This window comes from Octodon degus, unplaced genomic scaffold, assembly GCF_000260255.1.
Source record: "Octodon degus isolate 3935 unplaced genomic scaffold, OctDeg1.0 scaffold00008, whole genome shotgun sequence".
NCBI classification, from domain to species: domain Eukaryota; kingdom Metazoa; phylum Chordata; class Mammalia; order Rodentia; family Octodontidae; genus Octodon; species Octodon degus.
Window position 1 is genome coordinate 6,682,011 of NW_004524584.1, and position 5,942 is coordinate 6,687,952.

General features: G+C 46.8%; 1 long non-coding RNA gene across 1 annotated transcript in view; it reads right to left on the reverse strand.

Annotated features, from left to right (window-relative positions):
- Window positions 1-4,171: 4,171 nt before the first annotated feature.
- LOC111814117 overlaps window positions 4,172-5,942 on the reverse strand; it is a 6,922-nt gene continuing 5,151 nt past the window's right edge. Inside the window, exon 3 of the long non-coding RNA XR_002819187.1 lies at window positions 4,172-5,487. This is a non-coding gene — a long non-coding RNA (uncharacterized LOC111814117). The remainder of the gene's footprint in view (window positions 5,488-5,942) is intronic.

A 5,942-nucleotide genomic window follows, 5' to 3' on the forward strand; every position in this document is an offset into this window, starting at 1 on the left:
GACAGGCTGCCACCCTGCTGTCCCTTGAACTCCTGTTCCTTGTTGCAGAGTGGAAGGAGTGTCATGACAATGACCACCTCCGTATAAGCAGTAGATTTTTCCCTTGTTCTCTTGGTAAAAGGAAGCCTGTGAAGCAAGGGGACACCTCAGAGCCTTCCCTCCTGACAGCTGGGCCCAGTGACTAGGACTGCCAGGTGCTGGGGTAGTGGGGGGATGGGAAAAGCAGGGGCCCCAAGGCCATGCCTGTGTCCGGAAAGACTTCCACTCTGCCCTTCTACTGCAGGCTGCAGCAGGCCCATTCCTGCTCCACGGCCTCTCTCAGTCTTCACTTTCCATATTCATGTTTATGGAAATTAGAAGCCCTGAAGGTTTAATTAGGAGACCATGTTGGGAGAAGCAATCTGCTGAGTTTGATGGCCAGGCAAGGGAAGCTTGTAGGCTCAGGCATGGGACATTTGAGTATTTAAATAAAGAGAACATTCCATGTCCAGAGCAGTCACCTAGCAACAGTGGAAGCTGGTTCCATGTTCTTCTTTGGACACCCAGTTGAAATGGTTTTGCCTTAGAAGAGATCATCTAATATCAAAAAAGGTCCCTCAGCCTCTCTTTACAACAGCCTTTATAACAATGAGCTTAGCCACTGAAGAAAATTAAACCCTCACCAGCCAAATAGCTCAGCGGTTTAAAGTGCCTGCTTAGGAGACACAGAGGTCGAGGTTTCGATCCCCGGCCTGCTGTGCAGGACCTGCCACAATTGAGACTGGGCATAGCGACGCATGCCTGAAATCCCAGCTCTTGGGAGGCTGAACACAGGCGGATCACCACGAGTCCAATCTACATAGTGAGACCCTGCAAACCCTGTCAACCCTTACTAAAATAATTTTTTAAAAAAGGAATAGAAAAGAAAAGAAAATTAAACCCTCAAATGCCTGAGAGGGCCCTGGCATGAGAACTCAGTGGGATCCTACAGGGAAAGTGCCTGGGGGCACCGAGGCACTTAGCAAGACTAAGCACTTGTGACCTTGCAAAAATGCCTTCCGAGTCCACAGAGGGCCCACTATAGGCCACTCCATAGAGGTCTGCTAAAGGAGTGGTGAGGGGCTGCTTGCCTTGAACTCTGACCTCTTAAGCCCAGGGTATGTGAACAATTAGAAGTGTGTGACCTGCACCAAGTTCCTTCTCTCCTTTGTTCTCTCCCTCATGTCACTGTGATGAGGACTCAATGAGGGAATTATAATACATTAACACCATCCCTGGAGGGAATATACTAGCTGCCCAGTGAACATTAACCCTCTCTATCACATATTTACTTCCTTTGAACACTGAGTAAGGAGAATGCTTTCTGTGGACACACGACACAGACATTTCTTTATCAGGAATAATAGCACTGCTTTTCCTGTGGACCAATCTGCTGACTTCACTGCTTTGTGGGAAGGAAGGAAGGAAAGAAGGAAGGAAAGAAGGAAGGAAGGAAGGAAGGAAGGAAGGAAGGAAGGAAGGAAGGAAGGAAGGAAGGAAGAAAAGAAGAGTTCACAAGCTGGTTAGGGCACCCAGGTGAAAATATGAATGGGAAAATACTTTGGGATCTGTGTTATCATGAATGGAAATGTTTAAATTGATCCAAGAGGGTACTTATAAGAGACAGGGTCATCTAATCATGGTTGTAATTCTCTTATTTATGCAATTACTCAAGCTCTCTGTGCTCCCATCTGCAAAATGGATTAAAAAGCAAACATAAGCTTCATGGGAGCTTAAAAGTGTATACAAGATGCTTAGAAGAGGGCTTGATATATCATAAACATAACAGGTAATATCTACACTCTCCTTTCGTCGTTGTTCTTGCCATCACTATCGCTAGCTGTTCACGCGGTAATCATGGCCATATGTCCTTTGAGGAGATGTATTTCATGCTTACACGTCACTACCAGGTAGGGACAGTTTCCTTTCATAGAAGCTGCCACGTCAGATGGGTTTTTTCCAGGCCACAGCTATACAAAGCAGACTCTGTGGCTTCAAGTTTTAAAATCAAGGTGCTGTAGGCAAAAGTCAGGGCCTGTCTACTTCCTACTTGGATGAATTGTCTATTGTTGGGGTGCTGGATTCCTCCAGTAGGTGGCATGAGGTGAAGGTTTGGTTTCTTTCGCCAGGAAAATCCAGTGGGCAATGATGCCAGAGACAGAGTCTCTCTGAGGCCAGTCCATGTAGAAACACAGACAAGCTGCGAGGAGGGGCCCTGATTCCAGAGCACTCCCAGGGGCCCGCCCTCAGGGGATGCGTGCTCTTATAAAGCTTCATATTGCACTGCAACAAATTGTCGCAGGCCTAGAGGCTAAAGCAGCACAACTTAATCTATACACAGGATAGTTTGGATAGTTGTATTTACCATTTCTTCTGGTCCTTTCAAAGGAACAGTTAATGCTTAAATTTCTTTTTTCTTTGCACTCTGCTTTTTTTCCTATCTTGAATATCTTATGACTTCTTTGTTACTGTTTTGTTTTGTTTTGTTTTGTTTTGTTTTCTTTAAATGAATCTTGCACATTTATATCTGGTAATCTGAACAACTAATCTGCAGACAGCATCATGTAATATAGCAATTATTATTGAATTCCTATTACTTTGTTTAGTGAAAATTTTTATTGCATTTTTCTACAGGGTCTCACTGCACAGATTGGACTCGTAGTGATCCTCCTGTTTTTGCAGCCTCCCAAGTGCTGGGATTACAGGCTCACGTTCCACCATGCCGTCTCAATTCCCCTTCCTTGGGGGTGGGGCCAGCACTGCTCACTGGGGAGCGACACAGTCTCTTTGTCTGCCTAAGCAGGTGCCTTAATCTGCTGAGCTATTTTAGTCAGTCTTGTTTAGTGAAATCTTGTATAGTTTTTAACGCTTTTTTGGGTTTTTTTTTCTCTATCACTATTTTGTATTCTTTAAAAATTAAAGCAGCACAAATTTATCATCCCATCATTCTGGAGGTCAGAAGTCTAAAATCAAACTGTCAGACTACAGTTCTTCTAGAGGTTACAGAGGTGGGTCTGTATCCTTGTCATTTCTAGCTTCCTCGGGCCAACAGCACTGCTTGACTTTGATCCCGTTTTCCATTTTCAAAGGCAGGATTCTAGCATCTTCTCTGCCTGATCTTCCTGAGTCCCTCTCATAAATAGTCTCATGCTTACAATGGACTCACCTGAATAATCCATGATAATCTCTCTTCCCATGTCATTAATCACATCTGCAAATTCCCTTTTATTGAGACAGTAACCCACATATGAGTTCCGAGCATTAGCACATAGGTAACTTTGGGGAGCCATTACTTAGCCTACAACAGAGATTAATTCTGAGCACCCACAGGGCTCATCCCAAATTGCCAAGGACACCTCCCATAGGATGTGAGCACCCTAGGCAGGTTCTTGGGATGTCAATTTGGCATGGTCTCCTTCCATCAGGGCCATTATAAGGGGATTTTAGGATCTTCCTGGCCTCCGGTTCAACAGCTCTAGACTAGGAGGCACTCAGTAAACACTGTAAAATGCTTCATGATTGAGTAGCCTTGGCTTCTCCACCTGGCCTTACTTAGGTTTCTTATGGATGAATTAGATGTCAATATAACACACATTCCTGAGCTTGAGTGTAAGTGATATCTTTCAGGAATGGACCTGCCTGGAGAATCCAGTTTGAGTGACCAGAGACAAGAAAGGCCAAAAGTTCACATGGAAAGGCAAGGTAGCTGTAAGGCCGAAGGCCTGAAAAGGGCCATCTAAATGGGCAAGCATATGGCAGCAATGGAAGAAAACAAGCCATAGCCAGGCCGAGGTATACCTAGCTGCGTGAGGGGTGAGAGGGATGGTCAGTGTCCTTCACAGCAGTACCACTCACATTGGCACCTGGAAAGCCCCAAACCTGGGCCAGACTCACCTTACCAAGGGGGAAATTAGGGCTCAGAGAAAGAAAGACCCAAACACAGCTGGCCAAAGTCCCAGCACCTGGCCCTTGATCCAAATCCTTCTTTCTGCATAAAATCATTGCTGTCACCTCTCTGGGAGCCAGTCATGTGACCATGTTACCCAAAGCATTACCCAGGCCCCAAGAGTGGTAGAGAATGTGACAGACATAATTAGAGTTCAGTGCAAACTCAAGTACTGCTTAAAATAAAGCTAGCTTGAAACATGAATAATAAGTTGGTGGTGAACATTTTACTCAATGAAATCCTTCTGACAGAACATGATCTCCTTTTATGGAAGAATTTCTTAATCCATGTCTGCAGGAATCACAGCTCTAAAGGCAGGAAGAACATACCTGAGACAACTAAAAGAGAAGAAAGAGAAGGAGAGGAAAGGAATCACAGGGGACAAGACAGAGACAGAGTGAGCTGGAATCAGTGTCCTGGGCGAGTGAGTGACAAGAGCAGAGGCTGCTGCAGGGTCCTGGAGGTCACTACCTTAGCCATTGTGAACTCAGGAGTGGGGCTAAGAGGGAGAGGCTCCAAGAGCCTGAAGCAGGGGCTGCCTTTAGGTGGGTGCAGAGTCCACACACGCAGCATGAGGTGGAGAGGGCCAGACTCGTCTTTCAGACATCATCAGATGGAGGCATGAACACTTCCAGACCACGCAGATCTCAGAAGGGTAGGAGGACTTCACTTCATGCTAAGCTCGCATCCTATGAAAGTAGCTGCCCACCAGTTTTCTGTGCTTGTCATAACTACTGTGAGGAGGGGCAGATTTGTCACAAACAAATTGGGTTTTTAGTTTTCTTTCCTTTTGTTATCCCATCTCTACACACAGTATTAAATTGAATGATTTCTCCAGCCAGCCAGATCTTAGCTTAAGCCCATCTTGCTCACAGTGGCACAGCCAGGCAAGGCCTCCTTCCCTCTGTTCCTCCCTCTCTCCCTCACACATAAGTGCAACTCACTCTCTGCTCTCCTGGCCTGGGGCTTAAGCCCCCTAACAACCCACCTCTTGCCCAGTGACAGGTCTGCTCATGGCTCCTCCCATCTCTTGCGCCCTAGTCCCCCTTCCCAGGATCCTCCCTGAAGGCCTTCCATTCTGTTCTCTTGTTCCTTCCACACTACCCACTCTCTTGCAGCCTTCACTGCCAACAGATCTTCTCATATGCTCAGGAGCCACTCCCAATCACCCCACATACTGTCTGCGGCTTCCCTTCAGGGCACCTTTCTTCAAGAGATGATCCCAGCTTGGGCTTACTCCGACTTCCTCCTTTGTGGATGCAGGTGGCCATGGAAATCTCCCATCTTCATTCTGGAAATCCTATGTCAACTAAATGCCCCTCTGAGCTCCCTACTGCAGCTTCTCTTCTTCTGTCCCCTTTCCACCTATTTTGTTGCAGGGACAGAACACCTGACGCATGCAACTTAAAGGAGACAAGGTGCATCTGAGATCCCAGTTTTGGCAGGTTCAGTCCACGGTCACTTGCTTCTGGGCAGAACATGGTGGAAGGCATCAGGAGGACAGCGGGCTCCCTCACAGCCACCTGAAAGTGGAGCATGGGGTAAGAACCAAACAGGGATAAGCCCAAGAGCAGATAGCATTTCCAAGATCCTGCTCCCTTCGTCTACCCAAGCACACTCAGAAGATTGCTTTACCGATCCCCAAGGCATCTCTCCCGATAATCAAGCCATCAATTAACCATTGCATCCCCTTTTTCTCAAGAAAAGGAACAGGGCAGGATTTCCCCCACAGTGCCACTCTGGCACCATGTCCTTCAGGCCTGATGACTTGTGGCTGTAATCTTACTAGCCCCTGCAGGACCCCTGCAGATGCTCTTCTGCCCAACACTGTTGGGTTGCAATTCTGAACTTTGCACCACCTCAGGGCCCACACCCCTCAGCTCCAATGTGTCTGCACAATGTGTAGTACACACAGCAGATATGAGACCCAATACACACATACACACACACACACACACACACACACACACACACACAC